The sequence below is a fragment of the Balaenoptera musculus genome, chromosome 6 (genome assembly GCF_009873245.2).
Source record: "Balaenoptera musculus isolate JJ_BM4_2016_0621 chromosome 6, mBalMus1.pri.v3, whole genome shotgun sequence".
NCBI classification, from domain to species: domain Eukaryota; kingdom Metazoa; phylum Chordata; class Mammalia; order Artiodactyla; family Balaenopteridae; genus Balaenoptera; species Balaenoptera musculus.
In genome coordinates, this window is record NC_045790.1 from 61,581,317 (window position 1) to 61,607,625 (window position 26,309).

General features: G+C 39.3%; 1 protein-coding gene across 2 annotated transcripts in view; it reads left to right on the top strand.

The window, feature by feature from the left end:
• Nucleotides 1–26,309, top strand: part of GLIS3 (GLIS family zinc finger 3) — a 506,199-nt gene that overhangs the window by 152,332 nt on the left and 327,558 nt on the right. The window lies entirely within an intron of this gene.

A 26,309-nucleotide genomic window follows, 5' to 3' on the forward strand; every position in this document is an offset into this window, starting at 1 on the left:
TTTCACCCATGTATTTCAGTATTCTTTGAAAGTACAGCAGACATTTTTTTAAGTGTGTGAGAAGTATACTATATTTATTTAATTAAGTTTGGTTTCTTTTTTGTTAAAACTATATTATCACAAATATCTTTTTAAATGATGGTAGATTATTGGGTCAAATGAACATTTTTTTTAAATACCCTTGACTGTATTACCAGGTTGCTTCCCAGATGGGTCATGCCACATTTTACACTTTCTACTCGATCTACTAGCAGAAAATTGAGTGTCTATTTTATGTCTTGTCTACTGGATTCTTTTTTTTTGTGAACTGTGGAACATAGGAATGTTTGTTTTTTTTTTTTAATTTAATTAATTAATTTATATTTTTGGCTGTGTTGGGTCTTCGTTTCTGTGCGAGGGCTTTCTCTAGTTGCGGCAAATGGGGGCCACTCTTCATCGTGGTGCGTGGGCCTCTCACTATCGGGGCCTCTCTTGTTGCGGCCTCTCTGTTCTGCTTCTTTGTTCAGCCTACTGTGTGCAGGCTCAGTAGTTGTGGCTCACGGGCCTAGTTGCTCCGCGGCATGTGGGATCTTCCCAGACCAGGGCTTGAACCCGTGTCCCCTGCATTGGCAGGCAGATTCTCAACCACTGCGCCACCAGGGAAGCCCGGAATGTTTGTCTTTATTATTGATTTGTAAGGCTTCTTTACATATTAAGCCCATAACCCTTTGTTATGTAGAATGCTGGTATTTTCCTAGTCTTTTGATTGCTTTTCAATTTTGTTTATGGTACTTTCTGAGCTAAAATATTTTTGCAGTTCTATCTATTTATCTTTGCCTTCTGCATCCTAAAATTAAAAAAAAAACTCAGATATATTTTCTTTTAGTTGTTTTATATTTTATTTTAAATAAATATTTATTAATAATATTTAGCTCTTAATTTCCCTGGAATTTATTTTGATATGTTATGGCTGATTGTATTTTCGAATGATGACTGAAACCATCTCTCCCATTCCATGTGCTTTTCTGTAGTGTGACTTTGCTGGTTCCTTCTTTATTTTTCCACTCCTTTGAATTTGAGGGAGTCCTGAGATTTCTTTGGCCAGCAATATATGGCAGAAGTAGTGCTGTGCCTGTGGTAGGCATGGCCCTTAACTGGCCTGAAAGTCAGCCGCTATGCTGTGAGAAACCCAAGCCATATGCAGAGGCCGTGTTTAGATGTTCCCATTGACAGCCAGGATATGAGGGAACCACCTTAGAAGTCTACGCAGTTTACCCATCAGGTAACTGCAGCTCTAGTTGACATCTGACTGCCGTGCATGAGAGACCCCAAGTGAGAAGTGCCTTGCTGACCCAGTCAACTCCCAGAACCACAACAGATAATAATAAATTGTTGTTTTAAAGACTCTAAATTTTGGGGTGGTTTGTTATATAGCAATAGATAATTGGAACATATCTAATGTGAATAAGGATTTAGCTTTGATTTTTCCCCAAACAGTAAACAGTTGCCCCACTACCATTTAATGAAGGATCTCCTTTCTCCTACTCATTTGTAATGCCACCATATGCTGGTTGTTATTATATATCTGAGTTATCTGAGGTCATGATCTTTTGCTTCTGTTCTGCTTCTTTGTTCAGTTTAACTACTCTTTCTTCTATATTTCACAATTTTTACTTTCATAGCTCTATAATATATTTGTTTTCTTTTTCAAAGTCTTCTTGACTATTAGTATAGTTTATTCTTCCATGTGAACTTTAGAATCCATTGTCAAGGTAGTGAGTGAATGAGGAAGGGCCTGTTAGGACTTTGCACTAAATCAGTGGTTCCCCACCTGAGCGTTGTTGTCCCCTGGGGATATTTGGCAGTGTCTGGGCAGCATTTAGTTTTGGTTATCAACAACTTGGGGGAGTGCTGCTGGCATCTAGTGGGTAGAGGCTAGAGATGCTGCTCAACATCCTACAATGCACAATGTCCCCCCTCCGACCACCACCAAATAAAAGCCCGAAGAATTATTTGGCACAAACTGTCATTAATGCAGAGGCTGAGAAACCCTACATTAAGTCTATGAAAAAGTTTGGAAGAGTCAACACACTTACTATATTTAGTTTTCTCACCTGAGAATATGTATATATTTTTTCATGTCTTCAGAACAAAAAGTAGTTTTTTTCATATTACATGCTATTCCTAGGTATTTTTAATTAAACTTTTTTCCATTAAATTTTGAAACTCATAATTGATAGTATATAAGAAATCTATTGTTTTTGCCATATTTATGTTGTGTGTTGTCACCTTAATGAATTTTCTTTTCCTGTATTGTGATTTTTAGGGGATTCTGTTGAATGTTATGGGTAGGTAGAATTCCTAAATTTAATTTGGTAAAAAGGAGAGAGAGTAAACTCAGTGTTCACTCAGAAAATGTTTGAGCTGGAAGGGATTTGAGAGATTACTTAATCCCTGGCCTTCATTTAAGTGATGATAAATCTGAGGCCTAGAGAAGTTAATTTACCTGCCTTGCATCACATAGTAGAAGCCTAGAGTAGAAAGAAGTACACACACACATATACACACACAAAAGCCTTTGAATGAGGGCATTGAAATTTCTCATAATTTACATAAAAATATGAAACTTGACACTGTGTTTTAAGCCTTTTGAGGTGTTACATAGAGGGGGGAATGACCTTAGAAATGTTCTCTTCTAGTTCCTTCTCCCTCTACATTCTCTGCAATATCCTGGCAGCCCTTCCGCGTATTCTTTCGGGACAAGAACCCTGCCTCACCAAGAGTTCCCAAGGCACTTCTGCTTGCTAGAAGGTTCTTCCTTTGATTAAGCTGTATTCTGCCTTCTTGAGGCTCACACAGCCATTATAGTTGAATGGTGCTGGAGGAAGCAGAGCTTTTACCTGCTGCAGAAGTGGCAAGTAATAGACGTTTGAAAAGGCAGTGGGAAAAATTGTGTTACTGGTCGGTTGACTAGGTGAGATATGGGGTTGGGAGGGTTTAAAGTTCTGGTTTCCAACTGTACAAGACCCGTGTCAACTGGGCATCCCATAAATACTTGTTGAATAGAATTTAATTTTATATGATGATTTCGCTTTCTACTTCTTCCTCTTCTTCTTTTTTTTTTTTTTTTTTGAGAGGCCTGTAGATAAAATTTTGGCCCAAGGAGGACTAAGGGTCTTAACCCCAAATGCCTCTCGTTCTGTCACCTTCCAAAGGCTCTCCTTTTGTTGGGGCCTCAGCCAGGGTTCCCCCCGCTGTGGAGGGTGTGAGCAGGTTTAACTAGGAACAGACAATTCTTTTTTTTTTTTGGAACAGACAATTCTTATGCTTCATTAGCAGGCTTCGTTACCAGGCAAGGTCCCTGTGCCATGGGGACTCCCTCCAAACTCTCATTGACATAATGAAGAACTCTCATTATTTTAGACTCCTGAAGGCAGAATTCTTCTTCAGAACAAAGACAAAGACAGTAAGGCCACAATGCAAAGGAATTCCCTCAGTGCTTAACTGCTAATTGGACAATTTTCTGCTATTATTATTATGCCTGGAAATAATCTCGTTACAGCCTCACTCATTGCTTGTAAACTTTCTTTGAGATGGGAATCTTTCAAAAAATTATGCTGTCAAGTTTGATATGCTGAAATTAGATGTTTTCCTTTTCCTTAACAAGGTGCTTTCTGTCCCCAAGCAGCCTGAACATTGGTTCCATGGCAAATTTATATTTGGCAGGTAAATAAGCAGGCACTGGTTCCAGTAAAACCTGTAGTTCAGCAGTGATTCTACTGAAACCTAAGGTTTAAGAAGAGTTGAGCAAACTCAAACTGAACCTCTTTTTTAAACTATTGAAAAACATGGTAAACCATCTCATTTCTCTTTTCTCCTGAAAATTCATGCATTTTGTCTGAGCTGGGAGAGTGGTAGATTTTGTATTCTCTAGGCTTGCAGATAAAAGGGAGGGAGAATCTGTCTGGGGGCACTTCCAGATTCAATTGGTGGACTGAAATAGAATTGATTTTTGGGCACAGTTGTAAAGTAGGGGATCTCTGTGTCCCTTTTCACTCCTTATCCCCTCCTCTGTGCTTACCCCTTTTCTCCTCCAGCTTATCATCTCTTCATGAACATTCCTGTCCCAAACCCAACACTCATTGTGTAGAAGGAGTCTACCATCTGCCATTTTCATTCTATTTTGAAAGCCAAAGACATTTGTTTTTAACATCTTTATTGGAGTATAATTGCTCCACAATGGTGTGTTAGTTTCTGCTTTATACCAAAATGAACCAGCTATACATATACATATATCCCCATGTCTCCTCCCTCTTGCGTCTCCCTCCCACCCTCCCTACCCACCCCCTCTAGGTGGTCACAAAGCACCGAGCTGATCTCCCTGTGCTATGCAGCTGCTTCCCACTAGCTATCTTGTTTTACATTTGGTAGTATATATAAGTCCATGCCACTCTCTCAGTTCGTCCCAGCTTACCCTTCCCCCTCCCCGTGTCCTCAAGTCCATTCTCTACGTCTGTGTCTTTATTCCTGTCCTGCCCCTAGGTTCTTCAGAACCATTTTTTTGTGGGTTTTTTTTTTTTAGATTCCATATATATGTGTTAGCATACAGTATCTGTTTTTCTCCTCCTGACTTACTTCACTCTGTATGACAGACTCTACGTCCATCCACCTCACTACAAATAACTCAATTTTGTTTCTTTTTATGGCTGAGTAATATTCCATTGTATATATGTGCCACATCTTCTTTATCCATTCATCTGTCGATGGACACTTAGGTTGCTTCCATGTCCTGGCTATTGTAAATAGAGCTGCAATGAATATTGTGGTACATGACTTTTTTTGAATTATGGTTTTCTCAGGGTGTATGCCCAGTAGTGGGATTGCTGGGTTGTATGGTAGTTCTATTTTTAGTTTTTTAAGGAACCTCCATACTGTTGTCCATAGTGGCTGTATCAATTTACATTCCCACCAACAGTGCAAGAGGGTTCCCTTTTCTCCACACCCTCTCCAGCATTTATTGTTTGTAGATTTTTTGATGATGGCCATTCTGACTGGTGTGAGGTGATACCTCATTGTGATTTTGATTTGCATTTCTCTAATGATTAGTGATGTTGAGCATTCTTTCATGTGTTTATTGGAGATCTGTATATCTTCTTTGGAGAAATGCCAAAGACATTTTTGACTGCCTCAGAGGTATTTGCACTATTAAGCAAGTCCAATGAATGTAGTAGAATACAGTAGAAAGTGGGATTGGTTGGGTGCTGATTACCTGGATTTTTATCCTGACTTTGCAATTAAATAGCTGTGTGACCTAGGATAAGTCACTTTACCTCTCTGGACTTAAGTTTTACCATCTGTAAGGAAATTGGAAACATGATCTCTATTATTCCTTCTCGACATATAAATCTATGAATTCAAAGCGTGGTGGGAGCATGGATCCATCATTTTCTCCTGGGGGAAACTCTTGAAATGATTTCATCCTCTATTCTGGTTTGGAGGTAGTCTTTTATATTATGAGAGGTGAAAGGTTTTCAGATGTGATCTGTGGGTAGGAAGGGGAATTAACGCTTACTGAGTATTTGGTTTGTGCCAGCCAGGTGCTAGATAGTTCATTATATGTTCTCACTAAGCTAAGCTTGGCAGGGAGGTTTAGTCTAAGTGATTTGGTCAAGTTCACACAGCTACAAAGCCACAGGACCAAACTTAGCCTCCTGGCCTTATGACTTGGCTCCAGCAGGCATAGATCCTTTTCATCTCCATACTGCTGACCCCACCCACCGTACATCCACATTTTTCTCCTCCTTATGTCAATATTTTTATTTCATAGCGAAAGCAGAGAGCAGCCACATGCCTGGGGACAGTTGGTGGCTGGTTAGACTCTGCTTTTAGGTCAGTGCAGTTTTGAAAGATGAAATTTTAAGGCAGAATTTTAGAAAAGATTCCTTTAAAGGCTTCATTTATATTGGTTTTTTTTTTTAATTAATTAATTAATTTATTTATTTTTGGCTGTGTTTGGGTCTTCGTTTCTGTGCGAGGGCTTTCTCCAGTTGCGGCGAGCGGGGGCCACTCTTCATCGCGGTGCACGGGCCTCTCACTGTCGCAGCCTCTTGTTGTGCAGCACAGGCTCCAGACGTGCAGGCTCAGTAGTGGTGGCTCACGGGCCCAGCCACTCCGCGGCATGTGGGATCCTCCCAGACCAGGGCTCGAACCCGTGTCCCCTGCATTGGCAGGCAGACTCTCAACCACTGCGCCACCAGGGAAGCCCCTATATTGTTTTTAAGGTTGAGATTTCTAGTAGAAAGGGGCCCTATCGAACTGCATGGGAGGGTGGCCCTTCAAGCACCTCATATTTACCTGTTGAACCTGACACACTGTGTAACTGTCTTTGTGCTCCTCTGTGTGTGTGTGTGTGTGTGTGTGTGTGTGTGTGTGCACGTGTGCATGCAAGCGCCTATCATGTGCTTACATCTCTAATATATATCCTGATGAATTGTGCACACTTAAGACTATTAATCAATAGAAAAATCAATAAATACCTTCTATAGTAAGATTCATGGAGATGCTTATTTTCGTATTGTGTTCCTAAATATTGTCATCATTATCATCTCATTGTCTCCTCAATGTTCCAACAGCTTTTTGATCATCCCTTTTTTTAACAGACATCATTTTGTGTTGTAATTCTCTTGATCTCTGTTTTGCCTTCTCTTTCTATGCAATTTAACCCCTGACTGAGTGAATGAAGAAATGAAGTTGATGTTATGTATCAAAAATTCCTGAAAGTGAGGGGGGTTATATAATGGACATTTATCTGCTACCATAAAGGTTAAAATAATGTCATCTATTTATACTTGCATGCATGACACCTTTTATGGCACCTACAGGGAACAAATTAAGGTATTGTTCCTCACTTTTGCTTATATATGGAAACCAAGCTGTTGGAGGCTGTGGGTGGTGTTTGTTCCAGCTTAGGGAGAGAAGAATCAGTTTCCAGTTGTCCTCTCTTCTCCCCATTTCATACTGTCTGTCTAGTCGTGTGGAGGGTGGTGGTCAAGGATGTATGAGCTCATGGACATCTGTGCATGTTTTTGGAGTGGGGCTACCTGAGTTTTAATCCTCACTCTGATCGAATTACTGTGTTTTCTGAATCTCAGGTTGTCTCCTCTGTGAAATAGGATGGTAATAATCAGGGTTGTTGTGTGAGCTGACTGGTTAATCCAAGTATAGAGCCAGGCATCCTCCCCTGGTACCAAGTAAATCTTCCACTAGGGCTTCCCTGGTGGCGCAGTGGTTGAGAATCTGCCTGCCAATGCAGGGGACACGGGTTCGAGCCCTGGTCTGGGAAGATCCCACATGCCGCGGAGCAACTAGGCCCGTGAGCCACAATTACTGAGCCTGTGTGTCTGGAGCCTGTGCGTCTGGAGCCTGTGCTCTGCAACGAGAGAGGCCGCGATAGTGAGAGGCCCGCGCACCGCGATGAAGAGTGGCCCCCGCTTGCCGCAAATGGAGAAAGCCCTCGCACAGAAACGAAGACCCAGCACAGCCATAAATAAATAAATTAAAAAAAAAAAATCTTCCACTAATGTCAGCTCTCATTTTTTTTTTTTTTTTGGCTGTGCGTTGCTGAGCATGGGCTTTCTCTAGTTGTGGCGAGTGGGAGCTACTCTTCATTGCGGTGTGCGGGCTTCTCATTGTGGTGGCTTCTCTTGTTGTGGAGCATGGGCTCTAGGCGCGGGCTTCAGTAGTTGCGGAGCACAGGCTCAGTAGTTGTGGCGCACGGGCTTAGTTGCTACGCGGCATGTGAGATCTTCCTGGACCAGGGCTCGAATCCGTGTCCCCTGCACGGGCAGGCGGATTCTTAACCACTGCACCACCAGGGAAGTCCCTCTCATTTTGTTTTTAATGTATAGATGTATTATTATTAATAGTAGTAGTAGCAGCGGTAGTAGTAAAGTATAATTTCTTGGTGAGGAAGTATGATCACCATGTTGATATCTTTGTAACCTCTACGTCTCCTTTGTGATATTTATGAATCGCTAAGAAGAGGGAGAGGAGAGGAGTTTGTTATACCCCTGTTTCCATGGAGGGCTTCACAGAAAAGGTGACAAGTCCCACAGTTTGGAAAGGGCTGTGTCCATGGGGAGGAACTGTGTGTGTAATGAGGTGTAGAGTCAACCTGTGGGGAGTGAGAGAGGAGGACAGGTTAGGAATGGCAGGGGCAACAGAAAAGAGGCCCTCTCCCCACCCCCCACCCCCCCACGCTGGGCCTCCCAGCAATCTCCCTATTTTGAATAATAAAACAATTTTTCCTTTTAGCCTTTCCGCCACCTACCTGTGGAAAGTGGCTCAGTGTTAACAATAAAAGGTATGGGCATTACCTGTCCATAGACATACAGTGAGTGTCTGCCCTGAGCACAACAACGTTGTAGCCTGGTACTCTGGGGGCGAGGGGTTGGGGGTGAAGGTAGATAAGGTAAGTTCTCTATCCTCATGTTCCTGCTAGTTATAAGGCGGAAAGGTAAGATATAGGTACAGGTGATATATAATGTAGAAATGATCAGTAACACAAAAGATGCAAAAGTAGCATTACCTGGGATTTTAGAGGAGGGATAAAATCACCTTAAACTTGGGATAGGAGGCAGGAATCTGGAAGGTTTGTTTCAAGGAGGGGGTAGCATGATAGTTGGTCTTTAATGGTGGGAGTTGGGAGTTGTGGGCCCTGAGGAACAGTGGGCAGGGATTCCCAGCTGCCTGGAATGGAGTATGTATGAAGGAACTGGGGCCTCCTGTGAGTGCAGCAAGGAAACTGATACAGCCAGATCTCATCTAGGGTCTGCGATAATTAGTAAGAGTTTTCCTGAATTTTTGCTATAATAAAAGGGGGGGAGGGGTTGAGAGCTAAAGCATTCTCAGTATTCAAAGTTAAATGTTAACTCCTTTGTGTAGTTAACGACTAACTTATTCTTTCCTATGCAAAAGAAAAAAAAAAGAGAGGGAGGAAACAATGCATTAACCACCTAATTTTTAAAAAAATTGCGGTTTACTTGTGTGGTTGCTTATTTTCAAGGTAATACATATGTAGCGATTATAAAGATGTGTGCAAACTTGAACAACAGCAGACACACCTTCGTGAGTTCCCTGTGTGGCTTCTGCAGGGTTCTCAGAGAGTTAGCTATTTTCGAACACATTCCTAGTTTAGCCATTAGAAAATTATGGGTTTTATTTGTATAAACTCAGCAGCTAAAATAGCACTTCCAGAAAGGTGGGTGAGCTCATCGCCGTCTGAACCAGGCAGGTTAATGACCTGCCCAGTATTGTTCACGCTGGCCAGTGCTGGCTGACTTCACCAGCAGTTCCACTTGAAGGGAGACATTGTTTCGTAGGCTGCATTTGTTAGATGCTTTCCTCTCTGCACACCAGCCCTTGCTGAATGTGCTAGCAGTCCCTGAATGTACAAGCCCTGCGCATACGTTATGAAAGCGAAGAGCAGGTAGACCTGGAAATGTATGCAAAGTACTCTCTGCACAGCTGTCTGAGGCCCCCAGCCAAGAAAAAGATGTAAACACCTTTATCCCCACACCTTTACACAAACTGCCTATGGAAGCTCCCCAGTGAGAGAGCTTCTTACTTCTAACACTTTTAAATGTCAGTGACCAAACAGCCTGGGAACATGAATAACTTAAGCATGAGGTGCTTTTGCTGGTGATTCTGATGACTTTTCAAGAAGAATAATGGTAAAGTATGGAATGGAGGTATGCGGGGGGAGGGGATTAGGGATTGTAGAATTTGTATTTGCTGTGAGAAATGAAAATATACCATGGTGTTGAACTTTAAGAACTTAGGATATTACCTGCATAACGTTCAGTTTGGTGAAGGAATAAATGGCTGGATGAGATGTCTAGTGCTAGGGCAGGGTGGCTAGAAAAGTAAGAGGCAGATGGTGGGTGAAACACCTTTGATTATACCAATAACAGTGAATGTGTTTGACTCTGAAGATGCTATTCTGCATACAGTCAAAATGCAGAAAGAAGAGCAATGTAGTTTTAAAAAGTCAAATTGAATGCTCTTCAGAATGAGTGCCAAATAGAATCCTGGTACGTTGGTTCTGGCCTCTTTTAAATGAGTGGTTTTTGCATTATCCTCTCCTTCCACTGTGCTTATCTAGAGTACTGTTTAATTTTTATTACTAGGCTAATCCCTGTATTAAAGACATAAGACCTTTCGTCTGTAGGTAGGAGAATAGGTGCTTGAGGTGAACTTTCTTCAGGGTTCTGTCCTTACTGCAGAAAAACCTAATTCACTGTTGAGTGGATTGAAACTGCAGATGCTAATTTAGAAATCCGTTTGCCAGATTCAGGTGATTCTGATAAGACTTTTGTTCTTTACAATCTTATGTGTTCGTGCGTGCATTCTTGGGAAGATTGCTGCTGGGTAGTGTTGCGTGTCAGAGATGAGGGAAGTTTAGTTATTAACCCCATGTAGAGGGTAAAGGGGGGGCAATAGGCAGACTGTGGAATGAGGAAAGGGCCAGGTTGAAACATTTCCAAAAGGTATTTTTGTTGTTTATACTTGTTAATTATTAATATTAATTATTGATGAAAAGCAGTTTTGAGTTACATGCCACACATTGTTTAGGAATAAATTATCACATTTCTTATCTGGAACTATAGTAGATATTAAACTGTTTCAAATAATCAATATGTATTAATTTAGCAAGATTTTCCCCCTCCAACATTAAAGACAAAAATTCATTAATTTCTGACTCATAAAGAGTTTTTGTGAGTTTTTTTAGGCATTTCCATATTTTGTAGTTTATCATATAGGTTTAAGTGAAGTATATTTTGTTCAAATTCCAGTGGGCAGAGATGTACAGGATTGAAGATAGCTCTGGGAGTCAGAACTGGCTGATGATCATAGCCTGTGTATGTGTGTGTGTTGGTGGGGATTGGGGGTAGAAGGAGAAGAGGGGAGGAAAGAGAGGAGAGAAAGAGAGGTTGAGATTGAAGGTCTCTCTGACAGAAAAGGAATTGATATGACTTGGAGACCTTGCTCTCAGAGTCAGGCTATAAAAGTCAATGTTTAATTCTTAGGCATTACGGGCTTTTTGAATGTTATTAAGATTCATTTTAGCCTCAGTCTTAAGGACTGTGTATTGGGCTTCCTGTGGCCTTTACTCATTCTGATCATTTGGTTCTACTATGTAATAGCACAGCAGTCACAGCATTGGCAACCCAAAGAGTTGTTTGATTGAGAAAATAGCACACACAGTTGAACCATCTCTGGAGTTTGCTGGCGGTGTATTTTCCCAGTAAGGAGGGGTTGTAGTAGTGGCTTGAAAACCTTACCTAAGGTGGAGTAAGTAGTCTGATCCTGGACCAGTTCATTCTCTCTGTCATCTGAAAGACTTGCCCACTGACCTCATCCATAGCTTGGTGTTTGATCTCTGTGAGAAACTGATTTCACCACTTTTCACAGCCCCAATCTAAGATTCTCTGGGGGATCTGGAAAAGTCTACCTTACCTTTATGAAGGTTATGGCCATTTAAACCTTGCTTTTGATGGGCTCACTTCATTTTGGGAAGAAAAATTCTGCGTTTGTGAAAAATGAGAGACACTTGGCTTTTTCAAGGGAGCTGACAGCTATTGGTTTCTCCAGAGAGGATTACTGGTGAAGACAGTTATGAAGAGAACAAGTAACTCTTTTAAATGAACAACATGTTCTTGCTTAAATATTTCCCAGAACAATTCTAAAGAAATATAATACAGGTAAGTTTTGTTATGTTCTCATTGTGAATTATGTTTACAAGAAATAAAAATAGGATTAAAATCATAGAGGAGGAAAAGCTTCTTTGTACTGGTGGCTTATGTTTTACATGTCATGAATTCTAACCATTTATAAAATTATCTGGTTTCTTGCCCCTACTCATGGTTGATTTTTTTCCCTCTTTTTCCATCTAGAGAACTTTGAATTATTTTTATTCATAAGTGAAAAATGTATTACAGCTTTATTTCCTTTTATTAATAGTTCCTTCTTGCCCTTAACCACATCTCTGACTTTTTGGCATGTAAAGTCCAATGAGCTCATGCTTAATCATGTATAAACAACCATCTAATTATATGGTTTTGAATTTTCATTTGACCGACTAAACAAAAATGACACAGAAAAGAGAAACCTGACAACCTCCCTGTCTTTGGATACCTGGCCTTTCTCTCCCTCACTCTCTATTCTTGCATTTAGTAAAATGCGTGTTAAAACTTATCAAAAAATCAGTTTGCATTTGCCAAGTTTCTGAGGTAAAATTGTTCTTTTCAAGGCTACGTTTCAAAAAACAAGTCAGTTAAGCTGAATTATATGTCTTTTTTACAATTTTTTTCGGACTCCATTCTTTCCTCCTCTAGAGGGAGGTGTTACTAGAATTCTTTGTGCTACTGGTGTCAGATGACAGAGCATCCAATATTCATGGGGCAAGATTTCTCAATCTTCATCCCCTTACCTTCTCTACTGAAGTACAATAACAAGGATACCAGTTGCCACATCTTCCCACCCTCCCCCAGACCGCTCTGACTAACACATTTTTGAAAGAAGATAGTGGGAAAGTCTTTCCAAACAAAGGTGCTTACTGTGTTTAAAGAGGAAGGAAGAAGTTGTCCATTCCCTTTTCTTCTCATTGGCTTGGTCCTAGAATTCGAACATGGAGCAAAATCTCTTCTGAAATTTGTGATGGTTTCACCATAGCTAGCTTGCTGTGCTTGAAAGCAGAAGACCAAAGAAAAGATAACTCCCTTTATTATTTTTTTTTCTGGATTCTTCACAAGATCAGTACCTAGGCGAGTAGGTTTGGTTATCTAGTACCTAATAGCTATAAGAGAGAAGAAAGGAAAGGGATACCTGTGAAGTTTGGTGAAAGTGAGTTATTTTCTCACTAATTCTTCAGCCTTAAGATATAACTTGATTTCTCAAAGTACTGTGACTCTGAAGCATGCATATCTCTAAGTGCTAAAATTTATGTAATTTTATTAACTTACTATCTAAGTAGGTTTATTTAGAAGCAAATTATATTGACTCCATTTTGAAAATTTAGACTTAGAATGATCTCACTAAGGTGATTGCCTAAACAGTTTTCTTTATTGAAAATATTTTAGCAATACCTTTATAATTTTTCTGCTCATTGTAAGTAGCTAACATTACCCAGTGATTCACAAGTATTTATGTAATATTTTATTTCAAACTGTAGATTTGTATCAAGGTTCGTGTTCCTCTCATCGTGCAAGACGATCATAGTGAGACTTCTGCCTTTCCTTGTTATTTTTGTTTTGTTACGGGTGTTTAGAACAAAGAGAAGAACAAATTCCGGCAGACTTTATATTTTGGTTCAGCTGGAGCAGTCAAAAGAGGAGGTATCTAACCACCAAATCAAGGCCTTTACTTAATTGACCTTTGGAGAACTGGGGAGGAATTTTATTTCTCTCCTTCCCATTTACATTTAAAGCCATAGGAATTTTTTATGTTGCTTATTTATGATTTGTTATTAATTCTCTTCTAAGAATTTGTAAATTATTTAGGAAATGTTTTTGATTCAATTAGCATTCAACTTTTTATTCACATTTATTTTCAGCTTTCATATTCAAATTCAGATAAATAATAATACTCCTTAAAAAAAGTATTATTTTAGGGAGAACATGAGCACCACTTTTTTTTTTTAATTGAATGAAAGATTCTTTAAAGTCTATAGTGCTTTACAATTTTCAGAAGTTGTTACATGATTTCATATAATCCCATAATAACCTTTTTCCCCCTACCCCTATGTTGCTCCTCCCCCCTTCCCAGTTCCCACTGGTAACCACTAGTTTGTTCTCTATGTCTGTGAGTCTGCTTCTTTTTTGTTTTATTGACTAGTTTGTTGCATTTTTAGATTACACATGTAAGTAATATCATATAATATTTGTCCTTCTCTGTCTGACTTACTTCACTTAGCATAATGCCTTCCAAGTCTATCCATGTTGCTGCAAATGGTAAAATTTCATTCTTTTTTATGGCTGAGTAGTATTCCATTTTGTTTGTTTGTGTGTGTGTGTGTGTGTGTGTGTGTGTGTGTGTGTGTACCATATCTTCTTTATCCATTCACCTGATGCTAGACACTTAGGTTGCTTCCATACCTTGGTAGTTGTAAATAGTGCTGCTGTGAACATTGGGGTGCATGTATCTTTTCGAATTAGTGTTTTCTGTGGGGTTTTTTTGGATATATACCCAGGAGTGGAATTGCTGGGTCATATGGTAGTTCTATTTTTAGTTTTTTGGGGAACCTCCGTACTGTTTTCCACAGTGGCTGCACCAATTTACATTCCCACCAACAGTGTAGGAGGGTTCCCTTTTCTCCATATCCTCGCTAACATTTGTTATTTATGTTCTTTTTAACGATAGTCATTCTGATAGGTGTGAGGTGATAGCTCATTGTGGTCTTGATTTGCATTTCCCTGATGATTAGCGATGTTGAGGGTCTTTTCATATGCCTGTTGGCCATCTGCATTTCCTCTTTGGAAACATGTCTATTCAATTCTTCTGTCCATTTTTTGATTCAGGTTGTTTGTTTTTTTGATGTTGGGTTGTATGAGCTGTTTATATATGTTGAATATTAATCCCTTATCAGTCATATCATTTGCAAATATTTTCTCCCATTCAGTATATTGTCTTTTCATTTTGGCGATGGTTTCCTTTGCTGTGCAAAAGCTTTTAAGTTTAATTAGGTCCCATTTGTTTATTTTTGCTTTTGTTACCTTTGCTTTAGGAGATGGATCCAAAAAGAATTATAAGCACTACTTTTAATTTAGATTTTTTTCATACTGGCATCAATCTGTATTATGATTGCTTTTTTGTTTTGATGAGAAAGAATTTAGGTTGGAATTGGTGTTCTTTTTTGTTTGACTTAATTTCATTATTATTAATTCAGTTATTGTTGATATAGTGTCTGAATTAACACCTGTAGGATATAGAGATAAAACAGTCACAATTACTTTAATGCTAACTCATGCCCCAATTATATTTACAGAAGTGCTTAGATTACTCTAGTTCTCTTGTAAGTTCAAAAATGGCATTAAATAAAAGAAACACAGGGAACTTGTACTATGTAGGCCTTAGTCAGATTGTCTCTGTGTTGAGACTTGTGATGTTAAAATTTTTAAAAATATTTTGGTAGTTGGGGTAATGTTATGTAATTTTACACAATGACAAGTTTCAAGTTGCTTGAGCCAAAGGGTAGATATTTCGGCCTTCCAATCTCTCCAGTTTTAATTGAATCTGTAGTGGATGTGACTTACTCTACCAACTCACGTATAAATGAAAGCGCTCTTTAAATTATTTCCTTTAATTGAAAACAAATCAGATTCCAGTACCCTGAAATTTAATCTCAGTCATTGTTGGTTGGAGTACCTAATACCTTGCCAGAGAGACGAGATCCCAGGGTCTTTGTGCAGAGCAGAATATACCAAGAGCTTTTCTGGTTCTTCGTCCAGGTTGATGCTGAGGTGCCTGCTGACCAAGCCTACATGGTCTCTAGAAGTCTGCTCCTTGTGCATTGCTTGGGCACAGAAAGCTTTGCCAGAGCTGGAGAGCTGGGAGGCCCTAGACCTAGAGCCTGGCCTTTGTACATTTGCCATTGCAGACATTCTCTTCATCACTGCCTTCTCTGAGAGCTGCCTCACTACTTGGGGGACTGTCAAACTGATGTTTTTCCCAGACTTTGGGCAGTCTCCCTTCTCCTGGCTTTCTCTTCATAGGTACTCAGAGCACCTGGGTAATCTCAGTGGATTTAGGCCTCCCCACAGGACTAGAAGAAAGGACGAAATCAAGCAGTGTCTACTTTTAGCCCTTTTATAATAACTACCCTGAGATAAAGGAGCACAAAATACAAGTAGCAGCTCAACAAATTTTCTTGCATATACCTGGGCTGCTGAATGGACTTTGGAGCCCAGAGTCAAGAATCTAAAGCCTAGAAGCAAAAGATATCTGGTTGATGAGACAGTTGAACAACCTGTATGACTTCTGGATGCAGGAAGCTGGGCATTTTCTGGTTCTTAGAAATATGGGTGACTTAATTTTTAGTATAAGAGAATGTAATCTCCATAACTGCCATTTCTTTGGGTCGGATGCTTCTGGGCATCTCATCTGAACTTGCAAGCCTGTGTAGAATGTGTAACAGAAAAAAATTATGATGTGTATGTTGGGTATGTATCTCTTTGGACAGTTCTTCAGAATTACTGTTTGGTGGAAAACAAGTTAGCCTAGTAGCTTTTAGTGATGGCTGTGTAAGTTGTGACTTTTAGATACTAAGAAGTTACCTCTGTTATGAAGGATCGAATGGGATTTTCCCTTGGAACCAGCTCTTAGATCCTAAAAAAAAGTTCCATTGATTTGCATTGACTGCCTTAGACTACTCTCCCTTCGTGTCAAGTCATGTGTGTGTGTAGGGAGTAAGGAGAGATGCAGCAAACTAGTAATATTTCCAGCTGTTCAGGAACTTAGAGATAAGGACGTATCAACAGTTGTGTTCACCAGGGATCTCTGTGTTTCTTTCTTCTATATCACAACTCACATTTAAGAGGGAACTTCTCAATTTTATTTGTGTCCTTGAACTATATTTGCCTTAGAAGTCATATTCTTTATTCATTCACCCAACAAGTATTTGTTGAGCACCTCCTCTCTGACAGGGGTCCCAGTCATTGTTCCATGCAATGAGAGGTCTTACCAGTGGGCAGCTTTGCCATTTCTCTTCCAGTCACTGTTTTTGGTTGGCCTAGAGGGGAAAAGCAGCTTAGGGAAAACACAATGTTAACTTATGGAGAAGGGTCTGGAATCTAGTACTTCTTACAGTCCCTTCAACAACCCTCTTATTTGTTTTCTTTATAAGATAATTTGGGGCTACTCTGTCCCTTTTATTCACCTCTGCTCAACCTGGTCCAGGCCTTGTCACTGCATCCTGAGCTCAAAGCAACATCTTCCTACCTTGCTCTGCTTTCTTATGTGCTGAAAATAGTGAAATTGTCTTCTTCATAGTCCCTCATCACATCACACTCATGCTTAAAAGCCTACTATAGTTCTTTTGGAGGGCCTAGCCTTAGAGGGCCTGTGTAATCTAAGAATGCTTTAATAAGAGCATGAATACCTAAGGCTTACAGAGTACTTACTGTGTGCTGGACACTATTCTAAGTGCTTACATATTTGACCTATTAGTTCTCCAAACAGCCTTATGAAGGTAGGTACAATGATCATCCCCATTTTCTAGGTGAGGAAACAGAGGCACAGAGAGGTTAAGGAACTTGCCCAAGGTCACAGAGCTGGTAAGTGAAGCCATTTTGGCTCTAGCATCTCCGTCCTTTACCACTTCCCCATGCTGCCTCCGTATGCCTTCATAGTACATTTCCTCACTTCACTTTGGCAAACCCCCTTTTTGTACCGTTCTCTCCCCTCTGGCCGTTAAAAGGCTCAGATCAAGTTTCGCCTCCTCCAGTTTAACAGATCTTTTTCTTGTTTGAGCTATCTCTTTGCTCAGCATATGGCAACTCAGTTTAAGATTGGGTGTTTCCTCCTGTCAGAATGGCCATCATGAAAAAGAACACAAATAACAAATGTTGGCGAGGATATGGAGAAAAGGGAACCCTCCTACACTGCTGGTGGGAATGCAAATTGGGGCAGCCACTGTGGAAAACAGTATGGAGTTTCCCCAAAAAACTAAAAATAGAACTACCATATGACCCAGCAATTCCACTCCTGGGTATATATCCAAACAAACCCCCAAAACACTAATTTGAAAAGATATATGCACCCCAGTGTTCACAGCAGCAGTATTTACAACTGCCAAGGTATGGAAGCAATCTAAGTGTCTATCATCAGGTGAATGGATAAAGAAGATATGGTACACACACACACACACACACACAGACACACACACAATGGAATATTACTCAGCCATAAAAAAGAATGAAATTTTGCCATTTGTGGCAATGTGAATGGACTTGGGGGACATTATGCTAAATGAAATAAGTGAGACAGAGAAAGACAAATATTGTATGATATCACTTATATGTGGAATATAAAAATACAACAAACTAGTGAATAAAACAAAAAAGAAGCAGGCTCACAGATATAGAGAACAAACTAGTGGTTACCAGTGGGAAGAGGGAAGGGGGGGCAATATAGGGGTAGGGGAAACAAGGTTATTATGGGATTATATGAAATTATGTGTGTGAAACTTTTGAAAATTGTAAAACACTATAAATTTTAAAGAATCTTTCATTCAATTAAGAAAAAAGATTGGGTGTTTCCTAATTGTTTCATGTGTTGATTAAAATTCTTTACAACTGGTCAGAAGCTCTTTAGGGGAAAACCCAATGGCCTAGGACTCCATTAGTACAGCACAGCACCAAGCCCACAGGTGGTGCTTAATAAATGTGACCTGTTCATGGGCTTTGGGAAACTGAGGCAGTTTTCTCCCATTAAAGTATGCTTCCTTCCTCCTTTTTTTCTCATCCTTTCTTATATTTGTGGAAGTCCTATTTTTATAGGGTAAGTATAATTTCACCTTGAATTCATATATTTTCACAGATTAATCCCATGTGTAAGCCTTGATGTAAGCCTACTAAATGAGATGGTAAGCAAGAATTGTTTAACCCATCTGTGTATCCACACTCCCTAGAGTATATACTATAGCACAGAGTGGGGGCACAATAAAAGAATACCTGATCAGTGAGAGATGAATTACTGAACTATGCCAGTACTGGTATTTCAGTTTTTCAGAGTAATGGTTTGCTTGTTTAACAAATATATCCACTCTCTTCTCATGGGATTGTTAGAAAATTTGTCGAGGGAAAAGCAGTAAAATGTGCTTACATCTCCTCTTCGGTTTTCTAGGCTAATTGTTGGTGAACTTTATTTAACACTCTTGCTATACTAAGAGCCTCTATGGAGCAAAGCAGCTTTCAGTTAACTTGGCAAATCATTACAAGAGAGAACAGAAGGGTCAGCATAAGCACTCTGTACTAATTAGTTGATAATTGATGTACAATAGCTGACTGATGGGACTTTAGAATATAAACTTTGGGAATGCTGTTTAATATATCTTTACATCTTTATGAGGTGGTTTGGAGCTATGTGTTCTTAATAACATGTTATCAGGAGTGCCCAGTGGTGGTTAGCAAGACTGAGACTTCATGTCCAGGAATCCAGGGCACTGAGTGGTTCAGAAAGGAATATGATATTTTTTAATCTCTGGGAGTATAAATACGATTCCATTTAATGCAGGGATAAAATAAAAATGAGTAATGCTGGTGATTCCATACTTTGTGGCCAACATTCCTGAATACTGACTAAGGTTAGAAGAGTGTTAGTGTGAAAGTTATATTCTTTCTGGGATAAACTTGGTAGGTTTCCTGAGGGCAGAGTGGTGGGAGATTGCCCAATTCGTGGGAATCTTCATTAATCTGGATTAGGATTTAATCTATTTATTATCTGGGATCAAGTAATTAATTTCGGATTGGAGTTAACAAAAATAGCCTTTATATGACCTCCTCCTCCTTTTTAAGCTTGATCTTCTAAATCTTTATCAACCAATTATATAATCCACAATCTTACTCTTAACTTGCTTCCCTAACCGTTGCCTTCTTACTCTGTCATTTACTACCACATGGGCTTCTCCTCATTGTTTGTCCAGCTTCTGGTTCATGTACTCCTCCATCCTTTCTCCCCATCTCCATCAGATTAATCTTGGGTGAACTTGGCTTCTAGTGGGATGCATCACTATCTATAGTACAGGGTCCCAGGTGCATGTCAGCAGGCCAGTTATACCAGCATCATCTGGCTTAGTTGGTTTGAAGTGAAGCCTATGAATTTGCATTTTTGAAAAGCTTTCCTGGTGACACTAATGTGCAGCCAGGTTTGGAGCCATTGGTGAATACATAATGTCCAGTTGTTAAATCAGGCCCACCAGGCTGACAAAACAAGTCCTCTAAGTCTGTCTTCTCCCTTTTTTTCTGGTCAAGCCCCCTCATGCAGGCAACCCTGACTTCTCTTCATTTCCCTAGCACATACCATGCCTCCTCCCTTCTGTTTCCGTGTTTACACCTTACTATTTCCTTCCCATTCATGTGCTCGTTTTTCCTTCATGTTTTACCTCATTGTTTTCTAAAGAGTGTTCTTTAGTATGCCAGTCTTGGATGAGTCATAGGGGAAAAAAAAACACCCTAAACAAATATATTTTGCATATTATTTGCTCCTCTGGGAGATTTATTATCAGCATTTGCAATTTTTAAATGCTCTGAGAAGACCTGTAGTAAAGAGATATGTTTAACTTCGTTATATTAGAGTTTCCCAAAGTTATTTGACTATGGATCTCTCCATGACCCCATCTTATTTGTTATCACTGAACACCTTTGGACTTCCTGAAGACCTTTGGGAAATGCCTTTTTGGTTAAAGTTGTTCTTCAGTGAATTACCTGGTAAACAGTGATTTCCACCTTTTTTGAACTCCCGTCTCTATGATTCAGTCTCATGCTTTATTCTGTACAGTCTAGTATCATTATCTGATTGTTCCTAGATGAGTGCATCTTATCTCTACAGAGCTGTAAGCTCCATGGAAGCAGAATGCTCTACTCAGTAGTCCTTACCTCTCATAAGTTTTGTGCAGTTTCGAGCATTTGTAACATACACTAAATTTAAATGCTTTGTCCCTGAATAAGGAAGCCAGCTATTTCATTCTGATTCTCATCCTTTGGTGTTCTTAGTCATTTACCCTTGCCTTAACTGTATTTCAGAGTAACATACTACACACTCACATGTATTCATGAAGTTGTCACTACTGTATTTCAGCAGTAAAACATTACAAATTTGACAAAACACTATATAGCAAGCCTAGTATGTTTAGTAAGCAAGAATATCTTATTTCTAGTTCTAGGGAGGAGTATGAATGAAAGCTGGGGAGAGTCTAAGAGTAAGATAAGATGGGAGTGAGGAAAGGCCTGAAGTCTGGAGTCCATCGATGGGAGGATAATAACTCTACTGTGTGTTGAGTGGAAGCCCTTGGGTGGGGAGGTATCAGCATGCCATCCTTGGTCACTCAGGAAAAGAGGTGCTAGAAATATCAGAAAGGTACCAGAAATGAGTTCTTTAATAAAATATAACTAACATTTATAATGCATTTAGTAAGTGCCAGGCCCTAAATATGTTGGACATATTAGATCATTTAATCCTCAGAACAACTCAATGAGGTAAGTACTAGTATTAACCCTATTTTAGAGATCAGAACACTGAGGCACAGAAAGCTTGAGTAATTTACCCAAGGTCACGTGGCCATTCAGTGGTGGAGCTAGGGTACAAATCCATGCTTTTAACTATCGTGGTGTGCGCTGTTACCTCTCACTTCTTTTCTCTCTCTGATTTTCTACTTTTCCATCAACCTTCAGTGCCCGGATGTCCATTGATTTACTATTCCATTCTTTTTTTTTTTTTTTAAATTTTGTTATTTATTTATTTATTTATTTATTTATTTATGGCTGTGTTGGGTCTTCGTTTCTGTGCGAGGGCTTTCTCTAGTTATGGCAAGTGGGGGCCACTCTTCATCGCGGTGCGCGGGCCTCTCATTATCGCGGCCTCTCTTGTTGCGGAGCACAGGCTCCAGACGCGCAGGCTCAGTAATTGTGGCTCATGGGCCTAGTTGCTCCGCGGCATGTGGGATCTTCCCAGACCGGGGCTCGAACCCATGTCCCCTGCATTGGCAGGCAGATTCTCAACCACTGCGCCACCAGGGAAGCCCCTACTATTCCATTCTTGAAGTTCCATCTCAGCAAAACCTTTCCTTGAAATGCATGATCCTGGATTTGAAAACAGTTGCTCTAAAGGGTGTTATTGGGATCATTAGTAATATTTGACTATAAATGGTGTATTATGTACTAGTACTATATCATTGCTAAATGTCTTGAATTTGATGATTGTGTTATGATTATGTATTTAGGGGTGAAGGGCATAAAATCTATGGCTTATTATTAAATAGTTCAACAAATTAATGATAATTAAAACAATAATCTTATATATAGAGAGATGGATAGATGAATAGATAGATCAACAGATGGAATTTATCAATTGATAAATTAGATAAAGAGGATTCATGTACTATTCTTACAACTATTCTGTAGGTTTGAAATGTTTTAAAGTGAAAGATTGGGAAGAAAAACCTGATCTTTAGAGATGGTAAAGCATATAATAATATATACTAACCCTTTCAATCCTCATAACAGCCCTATGTATTAGGTACTATTACTGTCCTAATATTAGGGACAGGATACTGAGGCACAGAGACTTTTAAGGACCTTGCTCAGTGTTGCACAGCCAGTGGGTGGGTGAGACAGAACTCAAATCCTGATATGCGTTATTTCTGTTTCCAAAACACTCTGCATATGTGTTAGGTTGAACTATATAGAAACTGCTCTTATTTGATCATGTTTGACCTGTAAAGAAAGACATTTCATATGACCCAACCTAGGAGCAGGGATCTCTTTTATATAATGGTTGCTTTGGTATTCCTCTTCATGGGCAGATTGTGGGCTCTGTGGGGGGATGGGACTCTGTCTATCTTGCTCACCATTGTCTCCAGGGACTGCCCAGCTCATTCATGGTTGGCATTTGATTAGTGTCAGTTGATGAACAATTACAATCAAAAAAAACTTTGATTACTTCTCCCTACCCACCTCCTATATATATATATATATATATATATATATATATATATATATGCTATTTCTGTTCCCCCAATATCTCTGTCATTTTTAGAGGAACCAGTGGATAAACATAAATCATTCTGAAAGTTGCAGCCTCAGCCAGGGTAATTGCAACATAGTCAACTATTTGACTTCAAGAGAACTCTTTCAACTAATGAAGATGTTAATTAAAAACATGCCCCTGCTAAGATGACCTCTCAGTTCAGGAAATGCAAAACGTTTGCGCTCCCCACCAGCATGCAGTGATTTTGGCTAGAATGTATGTAGTACTCAGAATGCCATCCACTCAAAACCTTATTTGAGCAGTAAACACATTTTTAAGAAACACTGTACAGTCTCTAAAAATAAGCAGTATTTCAAAATGAAAACCAGCATACAAGTAGTTGGCACATCTGGTAGTCAGAAAAGTTGTACGGTTTGTTTTCAGGGAATGACAAGCCAAGGAATGTTCAGACTTGGCCAGCTGAAAACTTTTCTTCTATCTGTGATGACACCTGGTTTTGAAAAAATTGGCTCCAGGCTCAAAGCAGAAAGAAATGGGTAGAGAATTAAATAGTATCATTTACTTGTATCTTGTTTTGTGCAAGGAATTATAAAGAACTGTTTTCTTCTTACTTCAAGAAAGAGAATGTAGCAAAAAAAAAAAAGTGATGACAGGCATGAACAATAATAACAACAATAACTACAACAAAAATTGCAGCTAACATCCATCAAGTACCTACGATGCCCTAGGCAACGTGTGAAGTCCTTTACGTGTGTAATTAATACTAGATGCACAATAACACCTTATGAAGTGGTGTTATTTTTATTCCCATTTTACAGATGAGAACACATAGAGATAAACACAAAAGTTTAAGTAATTTGCCCAAGTCACACAACCTGGGTTGGGGGTTCCCAAGCAGGCTGTCTCCAGAGCCCATACTACAATGCACTACACAATTCTGAGCAGTCTGGAGGTGTTCATTCTGTCCGGCATTATGAAAAAAAATTGGAGTTAGATGGTTGCATTAAGCACAGTGGTTCTTGGTTAAACTGTTATTTGCCTCCCTGTGTGAGAGTGTTGATGCCATTTTACAGTACATTCTTACAGCTGCTCCACAAACATAATGTGTTCCCAAGAAATTTACCGTATGGCTTCATGCTAAATATATGTGATAGTCAAGTCAGAAGCTGTCACTCCTCTATGGTTAGATGAGGCTCAAGTTGACCAGTGAATTTGGGAGTAGGAGGTGTTACAGTGAAAATGATGGAGACACTGGGGAGGGGAGGATTAATGGTTCTTTATTACAGATGGAGAAAATACTGTGAATGTGAGGGTCCAGGGTATAGGGTTACAAGGGCAACCTTGACCAGTGTAAAATTCTAGTCCAGGGAGATGGATTTATAGTTACTACTCCCGCAGCTTCATCTTCCATTCAGACCTAGTTAGCCACACTGTGGAGAAACATCAAAGGATTGACTTAGTTTGAGTCTGTTTTTGAAAAATGGCACTGTTTTAGACAAGAAGACTAGGAGGGCTTCAGTGGAAATAATGTGTCAGTATTTAATAGCATGTATAACTATCTTTTATTTTCATTCATTCATTCATTCATTCTTAGCTTCATTGACAGACTTTATTGTGTACTGTATAGGCCCTGGGCTAGGTGCTGAGGAAGCAGCGATAACTCAGACAAGAGCTTTGTCTTTAAAAAGCAATAAAGTATAAACGGATGACAGGCATGTAAACATTTCCGTTCCCTGAAGGTGCTTAGGCAAATGTGTTACGAAAGACTGTGGGGGAACGAAAAGAAGAATTGGTCAGATTTGCCCAGTTGGCAGTGGGGGGAGGGGGAGTCACAGAGAAGATGACCTTTGAATCAAGACCTTGAAGACAGAGGTGCTCCTAGGTAGACAAGTTAGAGTAAGGCTGTGCCAAGCAGAGAGAAAAGCAGGAACAAGAAAAGGGTTAAAATAATTTTTTCAGCAATCTTATTGGTATTTATCTATGCTAAGGTGTGCATTATTTTCACATCAGATTATCTCTGAAATATTAACACCATGTACTAGTTTAATGTTCTTACTGGTATATAAAATAATGGTATGACTTATAATATATGGCATCTAAGATTTGATGACATAATGTATTAATATGCTTTGACACCAAGTAGTATTTGTTGGGTGTGCTGTTCCAGCTGCTAATATGTCTTTGTTTTAGAGGTAGATATTAATACCATTTTATGGTGAAGGAAACAGGCATGAAACGAGTGAGTTCCTTAGATGAATATGTGACACTGAATTTGACAGAATACCTGACATCTAACGTTGCTTTTAATAGCAGTGGCTGGTAGGGATAGAACCTGGGGATAGAATTCAAGTGTCTTATATACTGGGCTAGGATATGAACCATTACACCGCCTTTATCCAAGGTAAAAAGGGGGTTTGAAAAGCAGATCACATGTAGCTTGTTGGAATTCATAAAGATATTAAGTTTATGATCATTGCACAAAAATGTACCCACTACTCTTGGTGTCAAGATGAAGCCCTGATGGTACAGTGTTATATGAGTTATGAAAACAGAGAGACTATCATCTGTAACTGATCTTTCAAGGCACAAGAAGATGCATCAGACAGAAGCTGCATGGAGAGGGGAAGGTTCCGGTTTGTGTATCTGAAAAAAAAAAAAATCAGACGGAAATTTCTTTTGGACCTTTCTTGGATCTTGGAAAGTATCCAAGGAAGAAACTAAGCATCCAGCACCTAAACTTAAGGACACAGGTGCCATGAAAATATACTCTTGTAGACTCCGTTTCTGCTCTGTCAGTAAATCCCTGTGTGATTTACTGACACAAGTCAATTACTACTTGGATTTTAGTTTCCCAGAGGGCTGGACTAGAGAAGGTTTCCTGCTAGCTAAAGATGCTGTGACTCTCCCAGTACTTTGGAGATGTGGTTTCATTGATGAGAGCATTGGTGATTACTCTAAGGTCTTGTTTATCCTTAGTTTGTGGGCTCTTGGAAGAGAATGTTACAAAAGGTGAAGAAGTCATTTTTTTTGGCTATTAACCTAATTTTTGAGAAGACAAAATAAAAAATTATACTTCTTAGGGCTAAGGAAAGTTACTGTGATGCTTTTCTACTACTTTGATCCCAAATATATCAACGAGAAAGATGGGGAATTTGGTGAGAAAATTTTAGAGCCTAATTTGCCAGAAAAACCTGAGATCATATTTATTTTGATTTATTTGAAATGGGAACTGAGACTGGACCAGGTAGTTTGCAAAAAATGTTTGAAAAAGTATATCCATGTAAAAAGAATGTCTAGAATGATTCAACCACTATTATTATTTTTTATAAATGAGTCATGGCAGCATTTACCTTTCTCCTCTTTGCTCTTCACGTTTCTGTAACGGCACAGATTCTTGAGGGTTTCTTTTTTTTCCTTTCCCCTCTGGGATATGTACCAAATTTTACTATGTTCGAAGATTGTTACTAATGAAATGAAAAATTTATGTTAAATTTGGTTAACATGCTACTTTTAGAATGAATGTTTTGTTTAGGGTTCTCTCATCTTGATTTTTTTAAAAATTGGGTGTA